The following is a 16,900-nucleotide window of genomic DNA, read 5'->3' on the forward strand; positions in this document are numbered from 1 at the left end:
CCCAAAAGGCATGATTTACATTTACATTTCAGGTCACCCACCAGGACCTATATTTCATTCATTCATTCATTCATTCATTCATTCAACAGACACTTAAGGATTCTTTACTATCAACCAAGCATCATACTGGGTACTTTATAGTTACTATCCCATATAGGTTATAGGGGTTATTATTCTTATCTTGCAGATTAAGGAAACAAGGCTCAAGTAGGTAAAGTAACTTGCCCAAAGTCTCACACCTGAGGGGATCTAAGCCAAGGCCTTCACAACATCAGAGCTCAGTTCCTGAATGATGTGGGCTGAATTACGAAACCCGAGCCGGGCACTCGGCAGCCATGATGGCCTGGCTGGCCTTGGGCAAGTCACTGAACTCTTCTCAGCAGTAGTTTCCCCATCTCTGCGGGATACGGGCATACCTGGATATTTTGTGCGAATTAAGTGTTTTGTAAAATTATAACACATAGCCCTAGCTGGTTTGGCTCAGTGGATAGAGTGTCGGCCTGCGGACTGAAGGGTCCCAGGTTCGATTCCAATCAAGGGCACATGCCCAGGTTGTGGGCTCGATCCCCAGTGGGGGGCGTGCAGGAGGCAGCCAATCAATGATTCTCTCATCATTGATGTTTCTATCTCTCTCTCCCTCTCCTTTCCTCTCTGAAATCAATAAAAATATTTTTTAAATAAATAAAATAAAATAAAATAATAAAATAAAATAAAATTGTAACACATAATACAAAGGGAAGTCGTTAGGTCAGCTGTTCCAGGACTGAATCCCACTCATCATTGAATCTCTTGGTGCTGTCCCCCTTATTGTGTAGCCCCATTAAGGTTTATCCCCCATTAAAGCATTTAGGACAGTCTTTCTTGCATGAACTCATACTATTCCCCCCACTAGCCTGGGACCTCCTCAAGGATGGGAACGATGCTTATTCTGAACCTTTTGCCCCCAGTACAGTGTCTGCCATGCATCGCTCCATTCCTTTACTTATTTATTTCATAACAAATGGCTGAGAGCCCCACATGTGCCAGGCACTGCACAAACTATAGGACAACAAAGATCTGGAGAGAAAAGACAACATTAAACACAATTCATTATTTCGTAACAATTGCATTAAGTGCCACAAAGCATCAGGCCAGGTGCTATGAGGGCTTTGGGGATGCAGAGTGGAGACCCAGCTCAATCCAGGACCCAGGAAAGGTTTCCTAAAGGAGGTGGTCTTGAGGCTCAGAGAGGTTAAGAAATTTGCTCAAGATCACACAGCTGGTAAGGGGAAAAGCTGAATGCCTGACTCCATAGCCCATGTCCTCTCTACTATACAACACTGCCTTTTATCTCTTCCATCTTATTCTTCCCTGGCTCTTATTCATGCGAAGGGAGCAAGGTCTATCTAACACTGAATGCACTAAAGCAATGTTTTTCCCAGCTTTGGGGATTAGAGACCTCCTTTGAGAATCTGGTGAAATCCAGGAAACTCTCCCAGAAACAACATGTATATAGACAGCCCCACAAAATCATGCCTACAATTTCAGGGGGTTCATAGGCATCCTGAGGCTCAGCTTTAGAACCCATACATACCATGGAGGACCATAGGACCTTATAGTGAGATTCTCAAAACTTCCCATGGGGACCTCAAATGCCCAGACAGACCCCAGGATCCTACAGAAAGATTTTCAAGATTCAAGAGAAAGATCCTGGGATCCTGTAGAGACCCCACGTCCTCCGAAGTAACAGCAGGGCCCTGCAGAGATATTCTCAAGATGCTTTGGGCTGTAGTGGAACCTCAGGCCCCCTTACAGCAAGGGACCCCCCAGAGGAACCTGCAGGCCTTGGAAAGCTGTGGTTCATAACCATCTGGGCGGTCACTGACACCTTTGAAACTCCGAAGAAAAATGCAACACACAACAGGTTCCACACAAAACCAAGGGGCTTACTGACCTCTGGGAGGCCATCCGTAGCCCCCAGATTCTGACCTCCTGTTCTTGAGCTTCCACAAGAACCTGACCCCCCTGAACCGCTCAAGAACCGGGACCAGGACTACAGACTCAAGGCACAAACTTTAGAGGCAAAACAGACCATGAGTTGAATCCTGGCCCTGTTGTTTTCTCGCCATGACCTTGGACCACTCACCGACAAACCCTCAGGTTCAGCATCTCACCTCCCAAAAGAGAGGGTTGGGCAAGTCTCCCTCCCCAGCCCAGCCCCAGCGGCGTGGGCTCCGTGCCGGTGGGCGATGGCGCCTGTGGGACCCAGCCTCTCCGCTCCGGCCGCCCAGGGTCGGGCTGCAGCACTTCCACGCAATGCTAATGGGCAGACTGCGCCGGGAGCGCCGGCGGGCGGCGGGGGGAGGGCGGCGCGTTTGCCGCAGTGACAGCTCCGCGCCGCCGCGGGCCTGGGAAGCCGGCGGGGCCGGCGCGCTCGCGGCCTCTCCCACCCACCCGGCAGGGCGTTCCCGCCAGCCCGCTTCCTGCAGTCGAGGACGGGGGAGGAGGGACGGCGCTGAGGGGCCGCGGGGCCTGGCAGGCCTGGTTCCTGGCTTTCTCTCCGCATTTCCTGAGCAGGACCAGCCGGGGGATGGGACCCAGCACAAACCTCCTTCCCCGGGAGCGCAGCCAGGAAATCGCGTCCTTGCTAACTCGGTACCCACTCTGTGCCTGAACCCGGCTGATTGCGGCCCCCAGTCTCTTAGTCCTTACAGCCGGGTAGGATGCGACCCCCTTACCCCATGAGGAAGCTGAGAGACGAAATGGCAGGCCCCAGACCCCACAACACAGCAAGATTCCATCCCCACGATGGGAGTTTATTAACTCCCTCCTAGGGATGAGAAAACTGAGGCTTCAAAAAATGAAGTGACTTACCCAAGGTCATCATAAAAATATTACATACCAGGCACGGTGCTACCAATGCTCTAAAACTATCGCATTGTTGAGTCCTCAGAATCTATGAAGGTAACCAATCACCTGTTTAGTGAATGAGGAAAGTGAGAACCAGAGAGGCCAAGCCGCTGCTCCAGTGTCACACAGCGACGAAGCCACAGAGCTAGGAATTGAGCCCCAGTCTCCTGTTTCCAGAGCTCAGACCTGCTTCCCAGAGATCCTGCTTCCACTCAGTAACCTGGGGGCCGGCACCTTGTCTCATCTGTTCCTGGGTCACCAGAACCCCACCTGGAACTTGGCCCAAAACAGGTGTTCAGAGTTGAGCATGGAGCCCAGCACAGAAGTTCACCGTTAGAAGGACTGGTAGGAGATATTTAGCTTGACTTCTTGACGCTTCAGCCAAGTGAAAATTCAGCCTCCGTTTGAATACTAGTACTTTCTATCATGATGAATCTTCTCTCTCCCATAATAGCCCATCCCCCTGCCGAACAAATACATTTGGTCTGAAATAGAAATACTCCGTTTTGCTCATGCATGGTTCCTTGTAAACAAAGGAAGACCACCACACACGTTGCCTGGTGCTCTTCGCCGTTTTCTACGGGTAAGTGGCTCAGTGATTTTAAGTTCCTTGTGAACTGGAACAATGCCAAGATGCTCCCCTTCCATGCACAGAGTTGTTTCAGAGAAAAGCAGCTCAGACTACATTTTCCAGCACCGCTTGTCAGTCTGTGACTAGTTTTCACCAATGGGATGTGGGCAGGGAAAACGTGTGCCGTATTCAGGCCAAGTCCACGTTAAGAAGTGTGTCTGCTTTCTCAAAGCTCTCTCTTTTTTTCTCCCATCTGCCAACTGGATGCCAACATCAGGATGACCTTGGAAACCACATGTTGAACGTGGCAGAGCCTTGGTCAGCCTGGGTCTCACTCAGTCACTGGAGTGAATGGGACAGACATTGAACTAGATTCTGTTGTTATTTTTTTTTTAATATATTTTTATTGATTTTTTACAGAGAGGAAAGGAGAGGGATAGAGAGTTAGAAACATCGATCAGCTGCCTCCTGCACACCCCCTACTGGGGACGTGCCCGCAACCAAGGTACATGCCCTTGACCTGAATCGAACCTGGGACCCTTCAGTCCACAGGCCGACGCTCTATCCACTGAGCCAAACCGGTCAGGGCGATTCTGTTGTTATTCAGACATTGAGAGTTCAAGCTTTCTCTATTACAGCAGTGAGCATAGCTTAACTAACACTGGGACTGACTTGATTCAAGTTAGTTATATCTTCCACATCATGGAGCACGGTATTGATCATTCAAAAGAGGCTCAAAAGACATCCATCTAGCACGGACTGTGTCCAGCTGGTCAGAAATAGTCTCTGTTCATCTCATTGATGCATTATTTCCTGCCTATTCCAAAAAGGGTTTTGAGGTGGTTTCCATTGCAGCCTCAAGCCTATTTGATGAATAATTAAAGAGGAAAAAAAATCAAAGAGTAATGAAAGCCTGGACCAAAAGCCAGTGGAGAAGGAGGGAAGAAAGATGAAAAATGGACTAATTATAGCAGAAAGGCTAGGCTAAGTTTTCTAAGGATAGCAACTGTGACCGAGCAAAATCCATGGCTCTGAGTCTCCTGGCAGTCAAAGCAAAGAGGGAAACAGGATGAGCTGCAGTTGTAAACAAGTGATTAAACACAGACCCTGGAACCAGACTGTGTTTTTCAAAGCCCAATTCTATCCCTTACTAGTCACGTGACCGTAAACTACTTAACGTCTCTGTGCTTCTGTTTCTTCATCTGAAAATGGGGTTGATATAATAATAAACCCCCTCTCTTAGGATCATTGGGGGGATAAAATGAGTTAAAGCATATTCAGTTCTTCTTCTTTTGTTGTTGTTGTTGTTGTTAATCCTCACCTGAGGATATTTTTCCATTGAATTTTATTTATTTTATTTTTTTTATATATTTTATTGATTTTTTACAGAGCGGAAGGGAGAGGGATAGAGAGTTAGAAACATCGATGAGAGAGAAACATCGATCAGCTGCCTCCTGCACACCCCCTACTGGGGACGTGCCCGCAACCAAGGTACATGCCCTTGACCTGAATCGAACCTGGGACCTTGCAGTCCGCAGGCTGACGCTCTATCCACTGAGCCAAACCGGTTTTGGCTCCATTGAATTTTAGAGAGAGTGGAAGGGAAGGGGAGAGACAGAGAGAGAAAAACATTAATGTGAGAGAGATACATCAATCGGTTCCACTGAGCCAAACCAACTAGGGCCATATTCAGTTCTTATAAATTCTGTATAAGAATTACCTATTGTGCCCTAGCTGGTTTGGCTCAGTGGGTAGAGCGTTGGCCTGCGGACTGAAGGGTCCCAGGTTCGATTCCTGTCAAGGGCATGTACCTTGGTTGCGGGCATGTCCCCAGTAGGGGGTGTGCAGGAGGCAGCTGATCGATGTTTCTCTCTCATTGATGTTTCTAACTCTCTATCTGTGTCCCTTCCTCTCTGTTAAAAATCAATAAAATATATTTTTTTTAAAAAAGAATTACCTATTGCAGTCTGATTGGAAGAATCAGGTCAGTGATTTGGGAGAGACAAATATTTTCCTGCACTAAACTCTCAGAGGAATGTATCACACAAGGGACACCCCCAATTAATACAATGTCCTGTGCCTCAACAAGAGTTTTATGACAACTCCTGGGCTTTTGTCCCATGGTTATTCTCTTACTGGTTTCTGATAATCCTTGGCATCCTACTCACTGAGGAATTCTGGGGGCAGGTTGCTGGGGTAACCTAGGGCTCTAGGTACCTTTCTGCTGACTGTCCAGAGGGCAAGGTAAGTGTCATGATGAGGAGCAAAGGTGTTGGTATACATTTATTAACTTCTAGCTACAGCTCCTTCATTTATTACAGCGGAGACAGTAACAAATACTACCTAAGAGAGTTGCCATAAAGATTATAGAAAAGAATATATAAAAAACACTTTCCACAATAACTGGTAATATGGGATGACCATAGGACACAAGCACCCACAAAATAAGGAAGAAACCAACACAATAAAACAGAGAATTTCACTGGAGAACCCCGGAGTAAGGAGAGTACCTTTTTGTTGTTAATCCTCACCTGAGGATATTTTTCCATTTATTTTTAGAGAGTGGAAGAGAGAGGGAAAGACAACGAGAGAAACATCGATGTGAGAGAAACACAAGCCCCAACCAGGGCTGGCGTGGGGAGGAGCCTGCAACCAAGGTGTGTGCCCTTGACTGGAATCGAACCTGGGACCCTTCGGTCCGCAGGCCGACGCTCTGTCCCCTGAGCCAAGCCAGCTAGGGCAAGATTAATTTTTAATGCTTCAAAAAGTAGGAGAGTAATGGCGCCTTTCCCCCAGAATGTGGCCCTGAGCTGACCAAACCATCATTTCTTTGCTGCTGGCTGGAACGCTCCTTTGGCCTTATTCAGTGTGGTGTGCAGCTCAGGTTGGCCCATTTTTTGGAGTCACACTGGCCTGGAGACGTGCCACAGCAAAAGACTGTCTCTGAGCGGGGGTTGAGGACCGGAAGCTCCCCGTGGGTTCCACGCGTTGGGTGGAAAGTATTGCGCTGAGTTTTATACACATTATCTTGTCCAATCCCCACAACAGCTTCAAGGGGTAAGCCCTAGTCATAATCACTTTACAGTTGAAGAAACTGAGGATCATAGAAGCAAAGGGACCTGTCTTTGGTCACACAGCTAAGAAGCAGCAGAGCTGGCACATGAGACGTGTGTGACGCCCTTAGGTGTTCCTAGCCACTGGACACGCTGCCTTCCTCCTCCAACCCGACCCAGGATCTTGCCTCTCTCTTTAGCCAACCTCTCTTTCTAGGCTGTCTGTTTCCATCAAGGATCTTCTTGGCATCACCTAATGCTGGCCACTCACCCCCCCCCTCCAGTCTGGCCCCAGGGCAGCCCCTCACCTATAGGAACCATCTCATGAACAAGACAGACAAGTTTCTTTGAGAGTAACTCCAGCTAATCAGAGGCTGTGAGTGGATGGAAAATCAGACACCACTGCCATCACCCACGTCCAACCTGCAGCTTTTATTTACTCAGCCTCCGGGTTGCTCTCTCTGCCTCGAGGCTCCCCTCCATTCCTCCCTGATTGAGAGCCAGCGTGATTGTTCTCAACACAGCTAATCACATCATTCCCCCGCAGAATAATCTTCAATAGCTCCTATTGCTCCCAGTTTAAAGTTCAAAGTCAATAGCCTGCTTTAGTCCCCAAGGCCCAACCTACTTTCTCCAACCTTCTCTTTCCTCTCAGACATCCTTGGCCCCACTGACCCCCACATTCATAGTTCCCAGCCTCAGCACCTTTGCACATGCAGTTTTCTGTGTGATGTGAGATGAATAAATGTGTGGATGAGCTGTCAGGCCCAAGCAGGGCTGTGAGGCTGTCAGAGTCCATTAGCCTCACCTTCCTGACATCTGAAGGAGACTTCTCTGCCAGGGGCATTTACCTACCGGTCCACCTGGAAAAGGAACCAGTTAGGAAGAGAGCATCAGCCACTCTGGCTCTATGTAGAGTCCTGGGAAATGAGGATCTTATCTGGAGGCCAGGTGTCAGAGAGGTGACATGATAAAACAGCAAAGGGGAGCTAGATCTCCTGTCAAATCTGTGTGCTACGGGCACCCAGCCTTTTAACAACCATCCTATGCTATCTCCCTTGGTTGGGGCAGAATCCACCTCTGTATATGCATGTACTGCATACAGTTGCCAGTGTTGTCCTACAGCAGGCACAGGCTTCCCTCCTCATCGTGCTCACTGCCTACGGAAAATTGCTCTACGCAAGGAAGGTGCCCATCCACCTTGGATTTCTGCATCTTTCACTGGTGCTCCTGCGCCACCTCGTGGTCATGTCTGGGATATATCGGGATTTCTGACGAGAGCTCGGATCTCAAGGGTGGTATTTTCATCTCAGTCTGCATCCCTCTCAGGCCCTCTACATTCCTCACCTGAGCCTGAGCTTCTGAGAAAGGCAGATGTTGATTCTGCCTCACTGTGGAATCTTGGGTCTGTTACTGCGGCTCTTCCGGCTCAGGTTCTTCATCTATAAAAATGAGTCCTTCTACCCGCCAACATTCTAGGATCTTTATCTAAAGTGACCTGTGACCTTATCTCAGTGGGCAGAATGTAAATTCTAGGAGGGCAGGGAAGTTGCTGGCTTGTGCACTTTCTATCCCAAGTATGTGGGGGCAAGTGCTTCATATATAGACAATGTTTTGTTGGTTTGGGGGCTGCATTCATAGAAACACTGTATGTACAGTGAAGGAGGTGACAGTCATTCTGCCCACGTCTGTCCAAGCCCTCTGTTATATTTGGGATCAGGACTTTGAAAGGAACATGAATAAAGTATGACTCACTCACAGGAGGGTGAACAAAATGATGGTGGTGGTGGGGACCACAAAAGCACATTTCATGGGGAACAGTTGCAGGAATCAGAATATTGACTCTGGCATAAAAAAAAATACTCAAGGGGGAATGTGTCTGCCTTCTGAAGAGGGCATCTGGGGAAGAGGGATGGGAGAACTAGGAGTGAGGGCTGCTACTTCAGGAGTACAGAAACCAAAACAAAAACAAGCTTTCAGTCTGAGCTAGATAAAGAACAGACCTGCTTTAGAATCTCAGTCTGTCCCTGACTAGTTTCGTAACCTTGGGCAAATTCCTACATTACCTTAAGACTTGGATTTCTCAGGGCTAATATGGGTATAGTGTGGGGCATTCAGGACTGTTGTGAGGGTGGAGTGATAGAAAGTTTTGTTTTTTTTTTAAATACCCAGTGCAAAGCTGAGTGAGTGTAGCTATGGTTAAAAAAAAAATAGAAAGGTAGCCAGACGGATGTGGCTCAGTGGTTAAGCATCAACCATGAACCAAGTGTTCACCGGTTGATTCCTGGTCAGGACACATCTCTGGGGTGTGCGGGAGGCAGCTGATCGATGTTTCTCTCTCATTGATGTTTCTATCTTTCTGTCCCTCTCTCTCTAAAATCAATAAAAACTTTTTATTTATTGATTTTTTTTTTTTTTTACAGAGAAGAAGGGAGAGGGATAGAGTGTTAGAAACATCGATGAGAGAGAAACATCGATCAGCTGCCTCCTGCACACCCCCTACTGGGGATGTGCCTGCAACCAAGGTACATGCCCTTGACCGGAATTGAACCTGGGACCTTTCAGTCTGCAGGCTGACGCTCTATCCACTGAGCCAAACCAGTTTCAGCTTTTTTTTTTTTTTTTAATAGGAAGGTAGTGAGCACCCTGTCATGGACATGTGAGCAGAGTCTTGAGGATACTAGGTGTTAATGCCCAGGAGTCAAGCAACTGTTGGGGGTGTGGCTCAGGGTGATGGTGTGGGCACTACTGGCTCTTGGGTCACAATGCCTCACTATATATCTTGGACTTGCTATTTATTTGCTGTGGGATCTTGGGCAAATTACTTAACTATTTTGAGCCTCAGTCTCACCATCTGCAAAATGGGGATAATACTAGTTCCCACTTCACTGAGTCATTGGGGGATCAGGAGATAAATAATAAAAATGTGTGAGCTACTGCTCTAATGTTAGTGATCTGATGGGGTAGTCCTGGATGACCTTGAAGGTTCCCTTCCATCTAATACCATCCAGGTTGGGAATCCCTGCTCCTGCCCTTGGGAGCAAAATGCAGGTGGCCCTGGTGAAGCAGGTAGATGCACTGTGGTCCTAAGACTCCCAGATGCAGGAGACTGCTTGCCTCTGGTCCTTGCCCTTGCAGCGTAAACAGGGCACTGTGCCTTCCTTCCCCCACCAGCCAGCCCTTCCTGTGACAGGAAGGTGGCTGGAATGGCACCTGAGGGAGCTGAGGGGGCAGGGCCCAGGGTGGAGTATAGGACAGGCCCAGGAGAAGAGAGGCTGTCTGGCTTTCTCATCTGCTCATGCACTTTGGTCCCCAGATAAACTAAGCTCCATGAGGGATCCAGCTGCCACAGAGGGTAGAGAGATTAGCTGATAGCACAGGGAGGATCAGAGGTTGCCAACCGGTGGACCAGGAGGCACGTCTGACTGGCAGGCTTCTTTTGTGGTTGGCATAGTTGCACAGGGGTTTTGTTTGCTTTTTTTTTTTTTTTAATTTCTTTATTGATTTCAGAGAGGAAGGGAGAAGGAGAGATAGAAACATCAATGATGAGAGAGAATCATTGATTAGTTGCCTCCTGCACGCCCCCTACTGGGGATCGAGCCCGCAACCCAGGCATGTGCCCCCGGCCAGAATCGAACCCGGGACCCTTCAGTCCGCAGGCCGATGCTCTATCCACTGAGCCAAGCCGGCTAGGGCTTGTTTGCTTTTTAATTCATTGTCAACATTTAAAAATGAGGAGATAGCATGGAAAATCCAGATTCTCGCTCTCTTAAAAAACCATTCTGCTTGGCACAGGTCAGTTGGAGAGGAGTAGTGGCTGCCTCCTCTAGATAGGGTATCTGAGCTCCAGTCACCAGAGCCCCACATCTCCCTATGATATCACACCCAGGCTGCTTTATTCACTTATAAATGGCCCTGCAGGCCCCTAAGCTTTTTATTATTATTATTATTGTTTAAGGTATTACAAATGGTAATACATATGTCTCTTTCCCCCCCCTCCACTAACCTTCCCCGGCCCCGTCTCCCCTACCTCCCCCCCCCCCCCAGCACTTGCCCTTGTCCTCCCATCCCCAGTGTCTTGAGTCTGTTTGTTATGCTTATATGCATGCATACAAGTCCTTCGGTTGATCTCTTACCCCCCCAACCCTCCCCTACCTTCCCGCTGTAGTTTGACAGTCTGTTCAATGCTTCTTTGCCTCTGTCTCTTTTTGTCACTAAACTTTTTATCCCAGGGAGAGAGCACTGCTTTGACAATAGATTAGGAGACAATGGGACAAATCCTAGCCCAGTTATGTGACTTGTTAGTGCTCCAAGCTCCATTTCCCAGTCTGTAAAAGGGGAATAAAGACATGGATTCCTCCCGGGGTTAACGTAAAGATTAAATAGGAAAATGTCTGGAACGTAGTAGGTGTTCAACAAAAATTCCTCATGAGTAAACTGGCCTGGTCTCGTCAGTAATCTCTGATTCTAAAGGCTACAATGCCAGGCCCAACCACCCTGGGAGGCGGGCATTGTTACCCACACTGTACAGAAGGGGAAATGGAGGCACAGAGATATTGAGCAAGTAAAGGGAAGAGCTGGGATAGGCGGCCCAGTCTGTCTGAGTCCCATACCTGTGCTTTTCCACTACCTTACCCTGCCCCTCGAGGCTGCAGGCCACCTTAGCCCTGGTCACTCTGCTGGGGTTAATAGTGTGGATTTTGGCCCTACCCGATTTGGCTCAGTGGATAGAGCACTGGCCTTCGGACTGAAGGATCCCAGGTTCGATTCCAGTCAAGGGCACATGCCCGGGTTGCTGGCTCGATCCCCCAAAGGGGGCGTGCAGGAGGCAGCCCATCAATGATTCTCTCCCATCATTGATGTTTCTATTTCTCTCTCCCTCTCCCTTCCTCTCTGAAATCAATAAAAATATTTTTTGAAAAAAAAGTGTGGCTTTTGAGGTATCACTGTATGGCTTGAATTTTGACTCATACTAGCAGTGTGATACTAGGAAAATAATGTCATTTCTTAGGACTTTCAGTTCTTTATCTGGAGGATAATAAAAGGACCAACTTTATGTGGGTTAAATGAGTTATGTTCATAAAACACTTAGGGCAGCACCTGGGCACACAGTAAGAGCTCAGTAAATGCTGCTATTACTATCGTTAGCTGAGCACTGCCTGTGCGTCAGGTACTAAGAGTCCAAAGATCAATGAGTCTCTGCAGGGCTCATAGTCTGATAAGGGAGATCAGAGGTCAAAGTGACATATGCTGGAAGGGAGCCTGCCATAAAGGGGGGTGATGGTTAATTTTATGTGTCAACGCGGCTGCACCACTGTGCTCAGATATTTGGTCAGACGTTATTCTAGATGTTTCTGTGAATGAGATGTACATTTAAGTCGGTGGGCTTTGAGTAGAGCAGATTGCCCGCCAGAAGTGGGTGGACCTCATTCATTCAGAACAAAGGGACTGACCTCCCCTAAACAAGAGGGAATTTCCCCGAGGATGGCCTTTGGACTTTGTCCGCAATGTTGGCTTTTCCTGGTTCTACAGTGACTGCCTTTGGACTCGAAGGGTCATCTTTTGTCTGAATCTCCAGCCTGTTGGCCTCCCCATCAGGTTTTGGACGCACCAAGCCTCCACACCATGAGAGCCAATTCCTTGAAATAAATCTCTTTCTCTAGCTATGCACATCCCAGTGCTTCTGTTTCTCAGAACCCTGACTAATACAGGGGGCTGGGGTTATACCATTACCTCTGCCAGAGCCGGCATCCTTATCTTGTTTGGCAGGGATGGAGGCGGTTATCTAAGGGCTCTGGCCCTGACCCTGAAGGATGGAACAGTTCTTTAATGATTGGGATTCACTTCGTATGAGGATCCCACAGAGAAGGGACAGCACATACAGAGGCTGCCAGACTCAGGGCTCAAAAACGACTTAAGAAAGGTAGCCCGGATGGATGGGAAGTTCTCACCGTGGATTCAGTTGTGCAGCTATAGAATCAGGGGCGAGGGGGCAGGAGCGTGTGGCCAGCTTAAAAGCATTAGGTGTATCCAGAAGATTTAGTGCTTTGAGCTTGACCTCAAGTGCAATATGAGTCAATTCCTCCCTGAGTTATGTTAAGAGAAAAAAGGCTGATGGGCATGAGGCTGCTCAGCCTGAAGGCCCAGCCCTGGCCTCCAGGTTTCGGAAGTGCAGGATCAGGCCCTGACTGGTTTGACTCAGTGGATAGAGCGTCGGCCTGCGGACTGAAAGGTCCCAGGTTTGATTCTGGTCAAGGGCATGTACCTCGGTTGCGGGCACATCCCCAGTAGGGAGTGTGCAGGAAGCAGCTGATCGATGTTTCTCTCTCATCAATGTTTCTAGCTCTCTATCCCTCTCCCTTCCTCTCTGTAAAAAAATCAAAAAAATAAAAATAAAAATAAAATAAAAAAAGAAGTGCAGGATCAGGGCGGGCAGCTGGAAGTTACTGGAAATCAGACTTGGGCGCAGTGGGAAGAATAGTCAGTGCTGGCAGAAGAGAGCCTGGGTGTCTCATGGGCACTGATCTCCCTGTCACTAAGAATGTTCCAAGAGGTACCATCTCCTTTGTGATGTATCCAAGACATTGCTGTAAAGAGAAAGAGCATGCACTTTGGATGGGACAGACCTAGATTCAAACTACAGCCATGGGCTGCTTCACGGCCTTTTAGTCAACAATGGTCCACATAGACAGTGGTCCCATGAGATTATATACACGGCCTAAACCAGTGGTCGGCAAACTGCGGCTCGCGAGCCACATGCGGCTCGAGAGCCGCGGTTTGCCACTCTGTTGACTAATGAGTTTGCCTACCACTGGTCTAGACTGTAGTGGGCTATACCATCTAGGTTTGTGTTTGTACGACATCACCCCATGACACATCACTCAGAATGTATCCCCGTTAAATGGCAAATGAGTCACCCTCTCTGAGCCTCCATTTCTTCTACTGCCGAATGCACCTCAGACCTCAGGGGGCAGGCATGCGGCCTTGGAAATCCCTGGGTGACTGCTCGAAGCAGCCCATGAACATAAACGGTTCGTCACATTGAACTATCCTTTGGCTCTCCCCACTTCCCCACCCAAGGCCCCAAGCCTGTGCCAATCTGCAAGTGCCTCACGCTGCCCAGCCCTGCCACCATCCAACCTGTGGGAGGGCAAGGGAGCAAGAGAGGTGCCCTTTTGGTGTGTTAGGGTGTGTTCAGCAAGTAGCAGAAAAATTCAGTGAATGGCAAACCCTAAGAATGGTTGTTGCTCACTGAACAAGAAATCTGAGACAGGCGGTCCCAGCGCTGCTCCGGCGCCTCACCCTGTGGTTAAGAAACTGGGTTGGCTCTTCCCCCTCTGCCATCCTCCCGACATGCGCAATGTTTCCCTGCAGGATCACAGGACAGCGGCCCTCCACCCCGTCCCCATCTTCCAGGGCTGCTTTCAAGCAGAACTTTTTTTTCCCCTTGTTTGTCTCTCTTTTCCTGTAAGAAGTCTCTTTTCCCAAAGCCCCAGCTGACTTCCCTTACACCGTGCATGACCAACTTGTCCCGGTCTGCCGGGTATTTTTCTGATTAGAGCTGAAATTCCCAGGTCCTGGGAACCCCCTTAGTCCTTAGTCCTTTAACCTGATGGTCTCCCTGCTTACACCCTATTGGCCAGAACTGAGTCACATGTCTAGCCCTTGACTAATCCCTAGTAAAGGGAATAAGAGTAGTCCAACTGTTTTAAACCAATCAGGATTCACCTCCTGGGAGACTGGGCATGTTGCCATTTGAACTGATGGGCGGGGTGGGGCGGGCCAGGGTGGGGGCGTGGTTCTGTGAGCAAGGACACGGGATGACTGCTAGGTGGGCACCCTGCAGAGTCTGCCACACTAGCAAATATCAGAAATTAGCAGAATCCTGCCCTAACCGGTTTGGCTCAGTGGATAGAGCATCAGCCTGGGGACTGAAGGGTCACAGGTTCGATTCCGGTCAAGGGCATGTACCTTGGTTGCGGGCACATCTCCAGTAGGGAGTGTGCAGGAGGCAGCTGATGTTTCTCTCTCATTGATGTTTCTAACTCTCTATCCCTATCCCTTCCTCTCTGTAAAAAATCAATAAAAATATTTAAAAAAAAAAAGAAATTAGCAGAATCATGTCCTAGACAATCCTGTCCTGCTCCTCCCCCATACACATCATCATCATGCTGTGAGTGTGTTTGTGACTAAGTGGGAAAGAATTAGGAGCATGACAAGGATGTTGGGGGAGGGGGAGGGGTAGAGGATGGTCCCGAATATAGCCTTCCTGTGTGGTCTGGGAAAACAAGTTTATTTATTTTTAAGTTTTTAAAAAACAAGTTTATTTTTAATTTGACTTTCATGTGGCCTAGTTAGTGGGCAGTTCTCCAAGCATAGTATCCAAATGGGCAGGTTTCAGGTTGTAATAAGGAAGACCAGAAGCAGCTGCTCATTCTCCGAAGCTGCCCTATCTTTCGTCACTGTGAGACTTGGAAGAGGGGTATCTGCGCAGAAGGACAGAGCGGCTGAGTGCATGCTTCGGGGTCAGTCCCAGACACAGCTTCTTGGGGACACTGGGGTCACCCAGCCTGCTCACTTTTCTCTTGCCTCATCTACACTCAGGATAGAAATGCCCTGAGTCTGACTTAGGACCTACCTGACATCAAATCTCATGATTTGTAAGATTCCAGCCCCAGGATCAGTCACTTTATCTTAAAACTTTAAAGACAAAGACATTGAGAATAAGTCATTTGTAAACCTAGAAAGGGTGTTCCATTCATTCATTTGCTCATTCATTCAAATATTTATTGAGCATCTACTATGTGCCAGGCACTGTGGTGTGTTGGGAAGCAAACAGTGAAGTTGACAAATAAGATCCCCACCTTTAAGAAATTGACACTCTAGAGGTGGCAGACCGACAATAAGCAAGAACTAACACAGATATTTCATCATCAGTAATAAGTATAATAAAAAAATAAAGCCAGAGAAAGGGGATAGGGAATGGATAGGTAGGTTGGGAGTGCAGGGTGCTCTTCTAGATCAAAAGTCTGCAAATTACTGTCTGCAAGCTGCCACCTATCTTAGTAAATAAAATGTCATCGGAACACAGCCAAGCTCATCTGTGTACACGTTGCCTATGGCTGCTTTTACGCTACAATGGCAGAGCTGAGTAGTTACAACAGAGATGATATGACCTGCAAAGCTGAACATATTTACTATCTGGGCCTTAAACAAAAGTTAGCTGTCACAGTGAGATACTATTTCATACCCACTAGAAGGCTCTCATCAAAAAGGTAATAGTGAATACTGCTGAGGATGTGCACAGATTGGAATGGAAATGTAAAATGGTGCCATCGCCTAGGAAAACAGTCTGGCAATTCCTCAAAAGGGTGAACATAGATCACCATAGGACACAGCAATTCCACTCCTCAGTATGGACCCAAGAGGAATGAAAACATATGTTCACACAAGAACTTGTACAAGAAAGTGCATAGCAGCATTGTTCATAATAGCCAAGGAGTGGAAACAACTCAACAGTCCATCAACACATCAACAGGTGAATGAATAAATAAAATGTGGTAGAGCCATACAAGAAAATATTCTCTGTCAATAAAAAGAAATGTAATAGTGATAGACCCTATCAGAAAGAATATATGTGCCCCTATGCTCATAGCAGCACAATGTACAACAGCTAAGATCTGGAAACAGCCTAATTGCCCATCAGTAGATGAATGGATTAAAAAAAGCTGTAGTACATCTACACCATGGAATACTATGCAACTGTAAAAAAGAAGGATCTCTTACCCTTTGAGACAACGTGGAGGGATCTGGAGAGTATCATGCTAAGCGAAATAAGCCAGTCAGAGAAAGACAAATATCACATGATCTCATTTATGTGTGGAATCTAATGAACAAAATAAACTGACAAACAAAATAGATCCAGAGAGATGGAAACATGCAACAGCCTGACGATTCTCAGAGGGAAGGTAAGGGGCAGGAAGAGATTAACCCAAGAACTTATATGCATATATGAATAACCCATGGACCCAGACAATAGTGCAGTGAAGGTCTGAGGAGGAGGTGAAAGTCGGGAGTAGGGGGTCAATGGGGAGGAAGGGATGTCTGTGATACTTTCAACAATAAAGATAAATTTTAAAAATAAATAAAATATACAATAACATACTGATTATTATTGCCATTTTACAGTTGAGGAAAGTGAGGCAAAGAGGAATTAAGAAACTTGTGCAAGGTTACCCAGCTAGAAATTGGTAGTACTTGGATTTGAGCTGAGGTATCAGGTCCTTAGCTCTAATCATCATATTATACTGGCTTTCATTGTTAGGAGGTTCCAGTGAGATAACAAATGCCAGGACTCTGGCACAGGGCCTGGCATGTGGTAGGTGCT

General features: G+C 47.6%; 1 protein-coding gene across 3 annotated transcripts in view; it reads right to left on the reverse strand.

The window, feature by feature from the left end:
* LUZP1 (leucine zipper protein 1) overlaps positions 1 to 16,900 on the reverse strand; it is a 120,788-nt gene that overhangs the window by 85,636 nt on the left and 18,252 nt on the right. Inside the window, exon 1 of one of the 3 annotated variants that reach the window (XM_080655674.1) lies at positions 2,126 to 2,555. The exons of 1 other annotated variant lie outside the window; for it this stretch is intronic. The gene's annotated coding sequence lies outside the window, so the exon portion shown is untranslated. Of the gene's footprint in view, positions 1 to 2,125; positions 2,556 to 16,900 lie in introns of those variants that run through there. One more of the 3 variants, XM_080655675.1, reaches the window with a different exon arrangement.

Source organism: Plecotus auritus (assembly GCF_963455305.1).
Source record: "Plecotus auritus genome assembly, chromosome: 2".
Lineage (NCBI taxonomy): Eukaryota > Metazoa > Chordata > Mammalia > Chiroptera > Vespertilionidae > Plecotus > Plecotus auritus.